We start from the raw sequence: 17,847 nt of genomic DNA on the forward strand, positions 1-17,847 counted from the left end.
TTGACTTCCCCAAATGAAAGGAATGATATAAAGTATTTTTCTTTCAAAAGTGAATGGGGAATTTATTTAATATCAACAAAACAATAAACAACTAATTCAGTAAATATATAGTGATGTTCCCAAATATCCTAGTCCATATAGTAATGTGCCATACATTAAGATTTACTCTGCTCTCAGCAGAGTATTATTTTCTTGGGCTCCAAAGTTACTTCAGTTGGTGATTGCAGCCATGGAATTAAAGCCACTTGCTCCTTGGAAGAAAAGCTATGACCAACCTAGACAGCATATTAAAAAGCAGAGATATTACTTTGCCAACAAAGGTCCATCTAGTCAAGCTATGGTTTTTCCTGTAGTCATGTATGGATGTGAGAGTTGGACCATCAAGAAAGCTGAGCACCGAAGAACTGATGCCTTTGAACTGTGTTGTTGGAGAAGACTCTTGAGAGTCCCTTTGACTGCAAGGAGATCCAACCAATCAATCCTAAAGGAAATCAGTCCTGAATATTCATTGGAAGGACTGATGCTAAAGCTGAAACTCCAGCCCTTTGGCCACCTGATATGAAGAACTGACTCATTGGAAAAGACCCTGATGCTGGGAAAGATTGAAGGCAGGAGGAGAAGGGTATAACAGAGGATGAGATGGTTGGATGGCATTACCGATTTAATGGACATGAGTTTGAGCAAGTACTAGGAGGTGATGATGGACAGGGAAGCCTGGCGTGCTGCAGTCTATGGGGTCAAAAAGAGTCAGACACAACTGAGCAACTGAACTGAACTGCTATCAGCCCTGAGAAACTGCCCCAGAGTTTTCTCTGGTTTTCTGGAAAGGCTCTATACTAGGATCTGGCAACTTACAGACCCTCATCCCAGTAAAGAAAATCTGAATTTTCTTTATGTGGCTCAGTTTTTATCATTATTTGAAGTGCAAACTCTGTCAAGATTTATTGTTTCCAAGTGCAGCCTTGGACAACAGCACAGATTAGAAACATCAAACAGAAGTGGATGGAGGTAGGTATTTAGAGTAAATGGAATTCCTGATTGGTTGAGTCCATTTTAATTAAAGGAAAAATGACATTAACAAAATTATTAAGGAAGTTTCCAGAAGGAAGAATCTCAGGATACGCCCTTGCCATAGAAACTCTTTTTAAAATTTTGGTGCAAGGGCCTGAAACCAGTTTCCTTGAATGCAAGAGGGCTCCTCTATAACTAATGGAAAAGTATAGTGAAAGTGTTATTCTCTCAGTTGTGTCCAACTCTTTGCGACCCCATGGACTGTAGCCCTCCAGGCTCCTCTGTCCATGGAATTCTCCAGGCAAGAATACCAGAATGTGTAGCCATTCCCTTCCCCAGAGGACTTTCGTGACTGAGGGATCGAACTCAGGTCTCCTGCACTGCAGGCAAATTCTTCACCATCTGAGCTACTAGGGAAGTCCCTTTTTTTTAGTAAGTAAGAATTTAAATTCAAGTGGGCTAAAGCATATATGGAGAAAAAAGAAGCTTCTTCCAGAATGGTTTAATACACTATACTTATATTTGAATATACATGCCATCATTTCACTTATATATTCCATTGGAAATATTTTAGTAGGAAATACCAGAGATCATTAGAAATCATCCTTCAATTACTAGCTTCTATAAGAATGCAATGACTATCCTTATGTTGTAAGTGAGGAAACAAATTTCTAAGATGTATTTCTTTGTTAAATGATCTACCTGGTAGGTGGCAGAATCAGGATTTGAACTAAAATATAAATAAGTTCTTGGGTCTTTGCTTAAAATTTATTGTCTAGGCAGTCTAGAGATCAGATCAAGGAGAGCATAGAAGTAAAAAATAAGGAGTAATCTTTTGTACTAGCTCACGATGGTTTCTAGTTTCCTCACAATCTTAATGTATAATCATTCCTCTGTTGTTACTGTCGGAAGAGTGCATAGTTTCCTTGGTTTAGTCTCACCGCAACAAAGATTTGAAATGACTGATCAGTGTTACAGCTCAGTTACAACTCAGAATTTGTTGGTTTTTTTTTTTTTTTTTTGGGTAAAGAAAGTACATCCCTGAGGCATGAAGGCAGGCCAGTCCCACAGGAGAGGCATCAGTCTGGCTTGGCTCCCTCTTTTTATTCTTGATGTCACCTCCCCACCCCCCACCAATTTGCATTTGCCCTATGCAGATTAGGGCTAGCACCCATCATCGATCAGGAAGGGGGCATGTTTGTTTTGCCTGAGGTTCTTCCTCCTCCGTCCGTAGATTTTTTCCTTGTTCCCTTTTCATGATTCTTTCCCCTTTCTTTGTCTGTCTTTTAGCCACCACCATTTTGGACTCCTTTTTCTATTCTAACTACCTAACATTACTGTTGCAGTTTTCACTATCTGCCTACTTTGATGCCCAACTTGAATGAAAAGTTTCACTTACTTCCAAATACATAATCAATTTAAATCTTTGACGATTGTTTTCATTATTTACTTAGAATAAGTCAATCCATTCCTACCAAGTATGAAACCACCTAGAGTTTTATTTTGAGAGGAAAAAAAGGAGAGTAATAAAAGAGATCATGAGAAGCACAGTCCAAACCCAAACTTTAGGATTTTAGGTTTCATGATTAAGATTCACCCATCTGCCTGGTAAAGTGGACACAGAGAAAGTAGTGGAAGAAAAAAAAAAAAAGAAAAAGGAGGAAAGAGAGAAAGAAGAAAGGTGTTCAGGATCAAGACTGTTGGTCAGATCTGAGTGAAAAATATTGTACATGAACACTTAGTTTATGCCTCATTCTCTTCTCCTCCATGGTCTGCACCTCTCCACTAATGGAGAAACCCACAGCTACAGAACTAATACTCCTGTTCTCCTCCCACAAATGCTAATTGACCCCTTGGAGGCTCCCATTCCTATCCTGTCTCCTGTGTGGCATGGCTCTCTGCCTCCTCACTCCCACTTCAGGAGGCTGGAGGCAGTCTCCGCTCGCTGCCATAGCTGCTGGCCAGCATAGAGAGGCCAGGGAAGATGTTAAGGGTGAGGGAGGAGGTAATGATGGAAAATAATGAAGGATCCAAGAAAAAAATTCTTCAGGGAGAAACCTATGCCATGGAAAGATGGAGAGTGTGGGAGAAATGGAGGCCGTTGGAGCCATAGGTCTAGTCAGATGATGAGGACCCAGGGATCTATAGAGTAGGAGGAAAACTTCATTTCCATCACAGTTGTTAGTCAGTTTTCTGTGTACATTTTCTACAGTGTGTTGAAGGTGTCCTTGGCAAAAGAAGCTGATCTCAGTGACCATCTCAGCATTACCAGTAGGACATGAATAAAGCCTGGATCAGGGATGAAATCAAGAGCTTGCTGATGAGGCTGATGACAAGTGATAGATACAGGCTGCGTGATAAGAATGGGTCACCCTCCAAATCTAAGCAGAGAAAGTTAATGAAGGAGGACTTTAGATTTAGACAGCCTCAAGTGAAATAGTGACTGCATACATGGCAGCAAGGGATTGGCTTACATGAAGGTACGTGAGAATGAAGAGGCCAGTGAGGATAGGCTACCCAGGGAGGGAAGTGCCAGATCAGAGGACCCCACTGAAACAACTCAGGGCTGCCCTTGCTTAGGATTCAGCTATTTTTCCTCTCCTCTACTCCTCATTGACTTCTCTTTCTCCTTCCTCTAGAGTCATTTGTATCAGCAGCAGTCTTCTATTTCACCTCTCTTTGTTGTTTTCCCTTGTGCTGCCAACTATTTGCTGTCCAACCGTAACTCCAAGCCAGTCTCACTTTTCTGGAAAATACAGGATTGTCCATCATTGCTTGAGTTCATCAGTGCTAAAGTCTCAATGTTTTTGCATAGCCCCCACCCCTCCAACTCACTTGTTGAAATCTTCATGCCCAGTGTGATGGTATCTTTGGAGGTGCTTAGGTCATGAGGGTGGAGGTCTCCTGAATGGGATTAGTGACCTTACAAAATAGAGCCCACAGAGATCCCTAGCCCCTTCTGTCTTGTGAGGACAAGCAAGAGGTCTGCACCCCAGAAAAGGGCCCTCATCTGACCATGTTGGCACCCTGATCTTAGACTTCCAGTCTCCAAAACAGTGAGGAATCAGAAGTTGCCCAGCCTGTTATTGCAGTCTGCACTAAGACAGTCAGTGTAGTGCCTCCAGCATCTTTTGTAGGACTGTCCTCAGGCCAATGAAAACAGATGCCACGGCATCATGAGGATGGTACTCTCAGCCAAATCTGTAAGAAATGAGTCTTTCTCTGCTAATAAAGAATTTAAAAACAGGTTTGGCGTGAAAGGGTTAAGGATTGGGTCAACTTTAGCTCATCCACATAAGCTCTTTCACAATTTGCTAGAAAACCAACTTCAAGAGCCTTGAATTAGTGATGGTATTAGGAGAGAAAGAAAAGAAAAACAAAGGCAGAAAGAGATCAAGGGGGGCAGACAGAATGGCAGTGATAGATGCAGGGGAAGCTGGATAAAGATAAATCAAGTTAAGGTGTTTGGAGTTATGTGAATGGCCAGTGTGTCTCTTTGTAGAAGAGCCTCTTAGCTTCTGAGCTACAGTAGAATTCAAAATAATATGGAAAGATAAATATGACTCTTACAAAGGAAATACTGCCTTCCCCATCTATCCATTACCCCTCTTCCTCAGCTCAGGTCTCTCTTGTGAGAATGCATCACACAGGCAACCCTGAGGTCACTTCTCTCCCCCTATCATTAGCCGGACACCACAACTGAAGCTGACTGGAAGAAGTATTATTCTGATGAATAACATTAACTTAGGGACCTCACAAGCAGAGATGGGAGTAGATGCGGAGAGAGCCAGCACAATTGAGACTTCTATTGGATCAGTCGGCTTTTAGCCAGGCCCTGCTGCTTTGAAAGCAAACAGCATCTCTCTGCATGCAGAGGTAATGGAGCTGTTAGGCTGCTATTCAGGACTAAGAAAAGACCAGAATGCATCACCCCCACAACAATGGGCTACTCTTAACCTAGTTACAAGGTAAGATAGAGCCCCTTCCACCTGCCCTGGCTCTCGGGACTGTTTTCCTGGTTGGGATTGTGAGCTCATGAAGTCACTCGGCATAAATCTCCAGGAAAGCAGACAATACCACCACAGAGAGGAAGGCAAAGGCTGGAATTGCATGAAAATAGAAAGAATGGACAAGAGCTGAATTCCAGAAGATAAAGGAAAGGAAATACAGAAAAAAAAAAAGAAAAGCAGGCAATGGTCAAGTGAGAGGGGAATAAGAACAGAAAGGGGAATTTAAAGAAAAAAAAAGAAAAGCAGGCAATGGTCAAGTGAGAGGGGAATAAGAACAGAAAGGGGAATTTAAAGAAAAGAGAGGAAAAGTCAAACTGATCTGAAATCTCTGTGCTGAGTGAGCCTATATTGGCCTCATGATTATTAGCTGAGTGTCATGCTTTCTTATTTGCTGTTTGTAACTTGCACAGACTTCAGACAAAGCTGACGGTCACACAGAGGGATACTGCATAGACCTGGGCTCGATGTTTCCCTTTGGAAAGAGTTGAGGAGAGAAAGGTTATTTCCTTTCAACAGACGATGGTTTTAAAAGTATTGAAAGCAAAAATGACATCTCTTCCTGAGGTCAGGGCAATGAGCTCACTAAGCAGTTCTTGAATAACTCAGGATGCGTTTCTCAGCTCTCTTCCCCATCCTCAAGGGTCCCACAGAAAAGGGCAAAATGCTAGAAAAAGTAACAGGACAGAGAGAGTTGTATTAAGTCAGCCACAGGTAGAGACCAGCGGCCTTGACGAGAGCTGGGGTTTGAGTGTTGTGTGGCGCTGCTGCCCTCTAGTCTCCATCAGGATTGCCGGCACCATCCCTGTTGGTTTTTAAGAAAGCCCAGTGTTGCTCAGACTTCCCGCATCTTTAACCCACACAGTGGATACCCTGTTGAGATCTTGTCCACCCTTATCACGTAGTTCTCTGTGGGTGCTATGCACTGAGAAAGAGAAAGGGAGGAGGACATGGAGGTGAATAGAGAACCAAAAAGAAGAAGTGCTAAAGGAAAACACCTCTAACTAAGTATCATTCTACACTGGCCCCCGACCAAAGGGAGGCTCTTGTGTCTTTCTTCTTTGTGGGTGCGTTCCCCAAACTACCTCTCTTATGTCCCAGTTTGGCCTCCAGTTTCTTGAATCTTCTTATATTTTTTTTTCTTTCTTTCACTGTCATTCTACTATCGGAAAACTTCTGGCTAGAAGCACAACTGCCCACATTTCCAAACTGCTAAGCACCTCTGGACCAAGGTTTGAGTCCATTTCACTCAGCCTATCAAGGATCACTCAGAGTTTAATGGGTCAGCAAAAAAGAGGGAGATTGGCATACACCTTCTGAGATGCATCATCAGGGCCAGGGCAGAGTTGTGGAACTCACTTTGAGCTGGTAGATCTGCCTAATGGATGATCCTATATTATTAGAAAGAGAAGTTCCTTCACTTTCCGTTTATTCCCTCTCTCTTTTCTGGAAGAAGAGAGAGAGGAAGAGGGGGAGGGGATGTGTTACAATGAGCAGATAAAGAAAAAGCCTGGATACACACACACACACACACACACACACACACACACACACACACACACACACACACACACACAGGGATGCCCCTTTTCCCCCCACCTACTTGTTTAGCAAGTGGGTTAGCAAAGGTGTTTGTTGTGTTGTGTTGTCTTCAGAATTACTGACCAGAGGAAAGACAGGAAATCTATATTTTCATAGGAAGCAGGGAAGTCAGTTCTGTAGTTAGGCCAGAGGGAAAAAGAGAGAGGGCAGATTACCACAGGTGGAAAACTTTAGCATTAAGTACAAATTATGTAAGTAAAAAGTAAAAAAAAAAAAAAAAAAACAACACATACACAAATTATAATTATTCTGCCATACCAACTCTGAAAACTTGGATGGTGTTATTTTTGGTATAACTTTGTAAGTATTTCACTTGTTTGCATATACATCAATTGATGGCCACATTTTGTCATGCGGTATATTGTATATCTATACCACAGAATTAAAAGTGGGCTGAAATGGTTCAAAGAAATTGTTTTCCCTAAGCTCCAAATGGAACCTATACTCATTTTGGGGAGTTTAAAACATTTGATTGACTATATATTCTTATTTTATTAATTATACAGACCTCCTGCGTAACTCCTAAATTTGACTGTTCCAAGGAAGAGGCCTCACAAGTCTTCTTAGAGAAGAACCAGTGTTTTTTTTTTCTTTCTATGATGTTTAAAATGAGGAATATCCCTGGGAGATTTGGTTTCCTTAGACCTACAACATTTTTTCCAAATCCAACAAAGAGCTTTGATAATGAGACAGAAATTTTGTTCTCAGTACCTGGGCTTATTCATACATTTTTCGGTTCACCTATCAAATCCAGCATAGCAGTCCTAGCCTAGGAAACTAAGCTTACCTCAGTTGCTCTGCTAAGAAGGGGCCTTGCAGTGTTCCATAGAGGGTCTACAGGTTAAGCAGCTAAGAGATCAGGGTCATCATAATTGGACTCAAAAGGAAGAGAGAAAGTAAATGTTCTGCTTTCCCCAAGAATAAGACCAAGAAAGGAAATAGAGAAGAGAGTTTAAGAAAACTCAAGAAAAATATGTCAGTAAAATTCACTCTTCTCTCCTTGTCCCAAATATCCACTTTTATCAAAGCCTATGAGATTGTACCTCTATATAATGTATTTAGTCTCCAAGTTAATCTCCCTGCCAGTTATTCAACTGGCAGATTGATTTTAGGATATTAGATAGTACCCTAGGAAATGCCCATTTCAGTAGAGCAAAAATGGTTAAACATTGGCAATTTAATATGGTTCAGTTGGATTCTTCACTTATTTCAATATATATTTTTTTCCTGGTACAAAATTCAATACCTTATGGATTAAAACCAAAAATCTGAAATATGGAACCCATGTGTGCCTCTTATCTAACAGATATTATGCCTCCCTGTCCTTTAGCCAGTGAAGACTTCTTCATAGTACCTTCTTTAGATAGATAGATAGAATTTACAGAATTTGCCTCTGCAGTGTTCATTTTTAAAATTCCTTTTTTGCCTCTAATTTTCCATTCCTTCTACATTCTTTCTGTATATGCTACAAATTCCAAACCTCCCTCAAATACCTGTGGACAAATCTCTATTCAGCATAAAGATTCCCTGAAAATTTGTACTTCACCGAAACTCCCTGTCCTAGAATATCCCTTCAAATGTATGATTATACTTAGCTCAATAATATCATGTGCAAAAATATATACTGTTTTAGTAGACCTCATTGTTTCATATTGTGGGTGCCTTTATATGCCTGAAGGAACCTGAAGTACTTCTAGGATTAAAATATCTTAGGTTTTCTATTTATTTATCTGTTTGGCCACATCTACCCCAAACGTGTGGAATAGGTCTGACACACCAAGGCAACCCATGCTAGTTAAATCAGCCCTTCTCCAGTAGTTTATTCTGTGAGGTAACCACAAAATGCCAATCTAGGCAGTCTGAACAGCCTTTAAATAGCAACTTCCCTTCCAACTCTCTGGGACAGCAATTTGTGAATACATATCACTCCAGTAAGTACTGGTTATGGGTCATGAAAAAAGGAAAAATAACACAATAGCAATCAGCCAGACTCTCCTGCCTAAGCCAGCCTCCAGTGCTGATTGTTCCAAACCATTACTTACCTAGTCTACCTGTTAGGAAAGACACACACCAGGCACACTGGAAATTACTATTATTGGAGACGATTAAGCATCATCATAACAATAAAAGGCAAAAGTCAATGAGCACTTACTATATGCTGGGTGCCATTCTAAAGTCTTTAAAGCCTTATCTCATTGAGTCCTCACCAACCCCTGTGAGGTCTGTGCACTTGAAGAAATGGAGGGAGAGGTGGCTAGCAATTCACCTGAGTTCAGTCCCTGGAAAGGGCTGGGGTTTAAACCAGGCACCAGAGCTGCCTACTTGTGTAGCATGCTCTTCTGGCAAATGGAAGGCCTTGATACAGCACAGAATTATGCTCCAAGCTTACCGATTTGCTCAAGATCACACAGCTACTGACTGACTGAGCCAGGACTGAAACACAGTGGCTTCACTTCTAGTTGGCTCTTAACTCAATACTCTTCCAACTAAACTCTACTGTGGTTCATGAACAAGATGAGAAGAAGGAAGTTCAGGAGGAGGAGAAGTTCTATTTTGGCTTCATGGATAAAAGGTTCATTATGTTTCAAACTTCACTACTGAGCCATGGCTTTCTTAAAAAAAGAGAAAAAGTCTTGCCCTGATGCTAGGGAAAATAGAAAATGGGAAATATGAGGCTTTATTTTGTACCTGGCCCTGCCTTCCTTTTGGAGTCATTTCAGGTTATAAATATGCACTATTCATATGTAGTTTTTCCACTGACCGTGGGTGTCTTAAGGCCTTTCAGAGGATGGTGAAAACTGTCCACAATTGGAATTTCTCCAAGTGTAATGGAAATTTGTCCCATAGATGACTTCAGTGCAGTTCATGTTTCCAGAGGACTGGAAAATGTAGAAGTACTTTTAAGACAGACAATAGTGAAGAGATTTGAAAGATGAGCAGCCCTGATATATAGCTTAATGAGATTTTACCAGTCCAGGAACAAGCAAGGAAATAAACGTATAAAAACGATTAAAACTAAGAACAGAAAGTTACCATAGTACTGGCTTTGGCTGCTGTTTCTGATACAGATTGCTTGCAGACTACTCTGATTTAGACTCATCAATTCATTCATTTCTTCGTGTATTTATTTTTGAACTTTTCCTGGACCTTGAAAACTAAACTGACCCTGCAGCTCTTTCCTCTGTCTGGCTCTTGAGAAAAGAGGCAAAGTTCCTGTAAAGGAAAACACCCCTCTCCTGTGTGGCTCCTTTCCTCCCAGCATCTTCTACAACACAACTTCACTTCTGACCACTCCACACCACCAGCTGGGTATCCTGCAATTCAACTGGATTCTAGCACTGTGTTCTCAGAGATCGTGTTAGATCCCATAGGTTAGAGGTTCAGTCCTAAAAGATTACCCTCCTCCCCCCACTTTAGGTCATAGCCACAAGTCCAGGTTGTTACCTGTGTATCTGAACCCACCAGCTATAGATCAGAGGATCCCACTACCTCCTCTTCAAGTTGGATTAGTTTGTTAGAGCAGCTCACAGAATTCAGGAAAACATTTTTCTATTTAGGTTACCATTTATCAGCCAGAAAATAAGGCAAGGTATGTGGGAAGGGGTGTGGGGCTTTCATGTCCTCTCCCTAAATCTCCACACATTCACCAACCTGGAAGCTCTCAAAACCCCTTCTTTTGGGGGTTTTATGAATGTTTTATTACATAGGATTAATTGATTTAATCTTTAATCATTGATGAATGAATTCCATCTCCAGCCCCCTCCCTTTCCTGGAGATCAGCGGTGGAGCTGAAACTTGCAAACCTCTGTTCACTTGGTTGGTTTCCCTGGCAACCAGCTCCAACACTTAGGGGCTATATAAAAGTTACCTCAGATGGCGCTAGTGGTAAAGAACCCACCTGCCAGTGCAGGTAGATGTAACAGACGTGGGTTTGATCCCTGGGTTGGGAAGATCCCCTGGAGAAGGAAATGACAACCCACTTCAGTATTCTTGCGTGGAAAATCCCATGGGCTGACAGCTCGGTGGGCAACAGTTCATGGGGTCGCAAGAGTTGGAAATAACTTAGCAACTAAACCACCTCCAAAAGTTACCTCATTAATATAAATTCAGGTATGGTTGAAAAGGGCTTGTTATGAATAACAAGATAGTTTTATTGCTCTTATCAATTAGGAATTTCCAAGAATGTTAAGATTTCTGTGCCAGAAATAGGGACAAAAACCAAATATATATTTTTCATTATAAATCACAGTATCACAGATATCATTCTGTCTTCCACTGCTCACATCTGCTGGACTCTGGTCAGTGCTCCCGGGCATCCAGCTATCAGCATGTGTCACTGGTCTGTTCCCTTCCCTGACTTGCACTCGCCCATTCTTCTTCCTTTAATGCTTTCTTCTTTCTCCACTTCCTTCTCTGAGTTCAAGCCCCTGGCCAAAAAGATACCATAAAAATACAAGCATGGAGATGCTGAGTGTTTCAGGGAGCTAACATTGTCTCCTGAACTTTGGTGTGCTATTCCTAATTTTTACTGTGGATCCTTTGGAAAGCCAGTTGATGTACTCTTTTTTTTTTTTTTTTTTCCCATCTATAAAGTCGGGTTACAGTGCTGGCCTTTCTCTTAAAATATCACTATGATATATTACACCCTGAAGAACAAAGCCCATGTTAGCGAAGGGCTGCCTCACTTACATTGGTCCCTGAGATGGCCCAGTGGGCAGTGAGCTGGAATAACAGGACAGGCGATGAAGCCATGCCTGGCTGTGGTGACCAATCCCCTAATGAGATTTCCTACAATGAACACATATCCAGCATTTTGTTTTATTTCATTTTAATTGAAAGCTTAGGCAACGCTTCATGCTTCATAAACATTCTGTTATTTTCAGATCAATCTACTATACTGGAAAACTTAATAAACAAATAGATATTGGTCCTGCTGAGCTGTTCAGCATTCCTTATTCACATCTCACCAGTTTCACAATCTGCACACAGAATTGCATCTCTTGTCTTTTTGTTTGTTTTTATTTTTTCAGACATTAATTTTTAGAAAGAAATTATCTGTTGCAGAAAAGGGCAGGAAAGTCCAGAGCAACCTTCTTCTGAGCTACTTTGCATTTGGTTGGTTTTGAGTTATATGTAATGTCCCATGGGTAACCCATTTTTTTCCTCAAAATAAACAACCAGGACAAGATTGTTCTCTTCATTCAGGTTTTTATTTTCATTTGGGTTTGTTGTTTTTAAAGAAAGCAGTTAAAGTCTTCCTGGGAATTTCTGCCTTGAGGCATGTGTGTGATGGGTCATTCTCTTTGGTTATATTCACCTGTCCCATGCAGGTGGCATGTGAGTTGTGAATAACAGGATAATAATCCTGGTGGGTGTCTCAGGATCCTGCTGTCGTATCCTCCTACCTTGCTGTCTTTCCAGAGCCTACCTTGAAAAGTTTGAAACTTAATAAAAAGAAAGAGATTAAATATGCAAAATGGGTTGCCAGTGATAAGATTGATTACTAAGGTGGAAGATCCCAAATAAATTGTGCTCTCATTCCAATTAGAGACAATGAGTGGTAAAACCCAGAGATTTCCTTAATCTCAAAATCCCTCAGGGGGAAATTACTGAGCATGAAAAAGAGGAAAATGATGCTTCCTTTGGTATGGAAACTGTATTTTATTTAGTATTTATTAAAAGTAAATAACTTAGAACAGTATATAGTTAGTGTTAGTCACTCAGTCACGTCCAACTCTTTGCAACCTCACAGACTATGTAACCCAGCAGGCTCCTCAGTCCATGGGATTCTCCAGGCAAGAGTATTGGAGTGGGTTGCCATTTCCTTCTCCAGAGGATCTTCCTGACCCAGGGATTGAACCCGGGTCTCCTGCTTTGCAGGCAGATTCTTTACCATCTTAGCCACCAGAGAAGCCTGGTAAGAACAGTGTATAGCACATAGTAAATGCTCAAAAAGTCTGATAATGATGATGAAGGTGTGTGTCCCATGCATCTGGGACATGGGACCCTAGAGCTGGCACATAGCAACTACTTGTTAAATTGTTACTGTTAAAAATGAATAAATGAATAGTTTTGTTGTCTGCAAATCCTATAAAAATGGTAGGCAGTTTTCAGTGTTGCCTTTACTCCTCCACATAGACATTCTTGAGCCTTATACTCCAGAGTTTCACTAGCATAATGCTGACCCATTAGAACCACATTCAAGACACTGAAAGATGCTAGGGACTCAGGATAAGGAGATCCTTGCCTCAGTGGCTCTTCAAATACAAGGGCCCGAGTCTTATATGTGCTAAAGGGCCAGGGACATGATCCTCAGAGCTCTTTTCCTTCAGTCCATATAGAAATGGTTAGAATTTGACATTTTCAACATGACATGAATAAGAAAAATTTCAAGGGAAGAAAAAGGAGAAATAAATGGGAAAAAGCAAAGACCAATAGAAAGCATGCATCGTTTCTTATTTGGGAACTGAAATCATCTCTTTGCACCTAGTGTTTGTCTAATGGTTGTTTGCTTAAGTCATAAGATATTTAAAAACTGATCAAAGATGATTTAGTAGACTGCAGAACATGTAGCATGTTGTCTGGATTAATAAGTGGGAAAACTCACAGGAAAAGGTCTGGATTAATAAGTGGGAAAACTCACAGGAAAAGGATCCTAACTATAAAGGAAAAGGTGAATTAAAGTTTCAAAAGTAAAATTAGAAGTGGATAAAGCTCAAAGCACTACCGACAAAGCAGAGGACCTCCGTCTCCCTTGTTAGTTATGAGTGAATGGCAGAAGCTTTAATTCCCCATTTTGCTGTGGCTTATAAGCTATTATGATGAATCAAATGGATAGTCTTACATACCACTGTCTGTGGCCATGTGTATTTTCACCACCTTGTGAAAAAGGATCAAAGTTCAATTATCAGTTGGACTAGGACACAGACTCATAATTAGACAATCCCATGATTTATGATTTACACTTGTTACCTATTCCTTCTGAAAAGATACAGGGTCAGATTATACAAGGTAGATACATTACCCTTAATTCTGCTATGCCATGCTTTCTTTCTTCTTCTCTTTTTATTCAAGAATAATAAATAGAGAAGAGATGAACAGGATGAACAAATGAGTGTGTGTTTGTTTTTATGTGTTCCTGATGAGTGACTTTGGTTTTCCTCCATAATTGATCTCCTTTGGCTCATCTCAGATGTATTTGGAACCAGGGCACTAGATACATGATTTTTCCTACTGTCTAAAAAAACTGCAGGACTTACAGAAAAAGGAAAAGGAGATTCTTACTAGAGCCATGGGTAGATGTAGCCAGCTCTCTGAGAAACACAGCTCAAACAAGTGTGAGCAAGGAGAATGAGTAGGGGAGAAGAGGTACAGGTTGGAAGAATGGCATGTTGGAGACTTTAAATGTGCTTGACATTAAGTGAATGCTTGAGGTGAACATGTGTACAGTGTTGATGTTCACAGATGTGCATGGGGATGGATGCAAGGTTAAAGATTGCCTAAGCCTTGAGCTGATACACTTGTTAGGCTCAGGACTGGGTATAGATGTTTTATCAGTGTGCTACGTCACAGTAAATGATCAGAGGAGAAATGGATGAGGGAGGTGAACGAAGGTCTTCCCTTACTTGTATTTCTTCACTAATTAAGTACAAAAGTGCTCTCAACCATGTATTAGCAGTCATGGTGTGGGTCTCACCAGGGAAAGATGCTTTGCAATTTCGCACAAAAGCCAAGTAAAGAAGGTAGGCGGGGAGAAACTTACAATAAATCTCCTTATTAATGAAAATCTGGTTTTAAGGCGATTTACTTTGGTTCACAGCTTATTTTCAAGATCAGGATTAATATTAATTGTAAATTTATGGAAAGTGGATATACTTGAGAAACAGCAGGTTCTCTATGCATAGCTGTGTATGTCCTCTGGGGATATATAACTTGGAAGGATGTGGCTTGCGTGGCAGGTTGTCTGACTAGTGTGGTGATGGCCTGTGCATGCATTCCTGATGTCTGGAACAGCTGCAGGCTTGGAAAGGGCTTCATCTTGAAGTTGAAATGGAGTGCCCTGGGCATTGTAAAGATTCTCACTGGGGGTACAATATAGCTCACATCTTCATGTGCTTTGTAATCATAGTAACAGCTCTATTAACAGTAAATACATTTGAAGCACTTAATATATACAAGGCACAGTTTCACTCATTTAATCCTCACAATAACTCTAAGAGTTAGATTCTATTATGTGTTGTAGAGAAGAGGAATGTGATCCACTGACAGGTTAAGAAACTTTCCCAAGGCCATATACCTAATAAGTAGTAAGAGTCACATCTTGAACCCAGACAAGGGTGGTTCCAGAGTCCATATGATCAAACATGGGGCCAGCCTTCCTATGCATGCACACTGAAACTGGAGCTGTGTAAAGGTAGATGAATAGTGAGCTGTACATGTAAATTACATCCATGCAAAGTATACTAAGTCAATACAGTATGCTACAAGAGCTACGCAACACATAATATAGCTCATCACTTCTAAAGGATATACTTTTTATTCACAAATTAATATTTCTGAAATTGAATTATATCTTAGAGTTGCAACCTTATGGACTATAGCCTGCAGAGCTCCTCTGTCCATGATGGAATTCTCCAGGCTAGAATAGTGGAGTGGGTAGCCATTCCCTTCTCCAGGGGATCTTCCCAACCCAGGATCAAACCCAGGTCTCCTGCATTGCAGGCAGATTCTTTACCTTCTGAGCTACCAGGGAAGCCCATGAAAGCATTATAATTTAATCAGCCGTATGTGTTTCTTTCTTGGTGACTTGTAAAATAACATTGCATCTTATAATCAATACCATGTATTGTCAATAGAATACAGAAGATAGTTTTTAATGCCCATGTGCAGTAAATGAAGGGGTAGTACATACATGTAGATAAAGGGATATTGGTATATATGTTCGTTTTCTGGCTGAAGTTTAATGCATCGGCCCTGATACCACACACACACACACACACACACACACACACGATACAGATTTCCTCCACTAGGGGTCCACAAGATAAGGTGTTAATAGCAAACATGGAGTAATATCATTAAGAAAATCAGAATGCAAAATGAGGGATATAGTCCACAGTTAACCTATAATGTATAAAGAACAAATAAATGCATTCTGGTAAATAAGCAAAGGAGTGACTAATTCTTAATTAGGAGTTGGAATCCAGTTCACCCCAGTCAGATGCCTAGTGAGTCAGGGCAGGCACATCAAACTGCAGCCAGAAGACAGACACACTCCTTCCAATATACTTTTCGTTCTTATGTACATATTTCTCAAACTCTAGGGGCCTCCGTTTCCTCATGTGAGAAATAGGGAAAATAAGTCCACCTTTGAAATGTTTTTTCTCAGAGCAAACAAAATCATTTATTCAAAGTTCATGACGCATGGCAAGTACTCACTAAAATACGGTGACAATGATTTTTTTTTTTTTTTGCTAATTAGACATTATCAGAAGCATCATATTCTAACCCTGTGTCTTCTTTATTTTGCTATTAGTGAAAGGCATCTGATGTTTCATTATACCGTTACTGACAACATTCCTGCAGCATTAATCCCTTGCCATCCTGAGGGTCATTTCCATGAGCAACAACAGCTTTCCATGAGAGGGTGCTGTATCCTTTTCTGTGCTAAATTATCATGTATACCATTTACACAAATCAGAATTCACGAAATCTCTCAAGGTAGTTATAGTTATATACTACGTTGCAATTTGCAGATTATCTATCACCTATGCACCTAGTCTAAGTTTTCTGCAAAATAGTGTTCAGATATTATCCTCATTTCAGGCTCAAAATCCATATAGTGATGATTACATTGATAGGGACAGTGCTGAAATATGAATCTGTCTTGCAATTTCACAGCTTTGTATCCCCATTGGTTTGGTGTGAGAAAGCATGTGTAGCAATATTGGTCCATCGTTGCCCCTAGAGTGGGCACGGGCTGTGGATCTCCAGCATGTTTCTAGGGTGAGGGTGAATTAATATTTTAATGAGGGGCACGGTATACAAAATTAACGTTTTTACCTGGAGAAATCAAAGCCGTGAGTGATTTAATGATTTTCTTGTATGACTAGCTATTCTGCTTATTTTCTGTCTCAGCCGTTAGCTCCCAGTTGCCTAAGCTGGATAAAGGATGAGATGGAGAAGGAGACTAAGCCAGACATGAGGTTTAACTCTTGTTTTGGTGTCTGATTTCATTTTCTAAAAAGGGAGTATGGGTCATCAAATTCTGGAAATATTATGAACTAAAGAGCATCCTGTCCTGTTCTGTTTTTCAGGACTTAAATTAGAAGAATCAATGTCTCAGCTTTACTTATTTATCTATTTTGGTCTTTAGAGTTAAATCAGATTTTAGAAATACAATGTCTAGCTTTCATCTAAATAGTTTTGCTGGCAGATGCTTGGACTTAGGTGTGGGGAATATTTAAGGCTAGGTGACCACTGCCAGGAATATATGTAGATTGTATCTTGGTTACAGTTGTAAATCAGGTAATAGTGTTTACCAGCCATGCAAAGGGCACTTATGGAATATGTGTTTCTATAGAATATTATAGAAAACTTATAGAATATTATTATTAAAGACTTAATAATTTTCTGATTTTGGTTAAATATTGTATCCTATTATACCTGATGTTTGTTCTAAATCTAGTGTTCTATGTTAGACAAATCTAATCTATATATAAATATGCTCTATATCAAAATGTAAAATTCTGTATCTTTTAAAAATCATCTTATCTCTTGGGAAGCTAAATGGTTGTTAGAGAGAGAGGTTGTGATTTAAATCTTTCACACCTGAATTGAAATTCCACTGCACTGCTTTTGTGTTGTGAAATTGTGGGAAGGTTATTAAGTTGACTGAGCTTTAGAATCTAAGTGTATCAAATGGAAAGGATAAAACCTTCCTGAGGCTGTAATAAAGTTTAAATAAACACATATGGTATATGCTGGGAACTGAACAAATGGTGCTTCTCTCTAAACAAATCAGAAAATTTTAGGCTATCCCCCTTCTGCTTAAGTATAACCTGGGCATAGCTATATGGTAAAGAATACTTTTAAAATAGAAAAGCAAGAAAATGTTAATTTTAATTAACATTTAATTAAACCCTGCTGTGTTATATTCTGCAGTTGGTTTCTCAATCCTGTTATGCAGGTAAAATTTATGAAATATATCTTGATAGTATAGAGCATG

The sequence above is a fragment of the Giraffa tippelskirchi genome, chromosome 2 (assembly GCF_054371585.1).
Source record: "Giraffa tippelskirchi isolate mGirTip1 chromosome 2, T2T-mGirTip1v1.2.pri, whole genome shotgun sequence".
NCBI classification, from domain to species: Eukaryota; Metazoa; Chordata; class Mammalia; order Artiodactyla; family Giraffidae; genus Giraffa; species Giraffa tippelskirchi.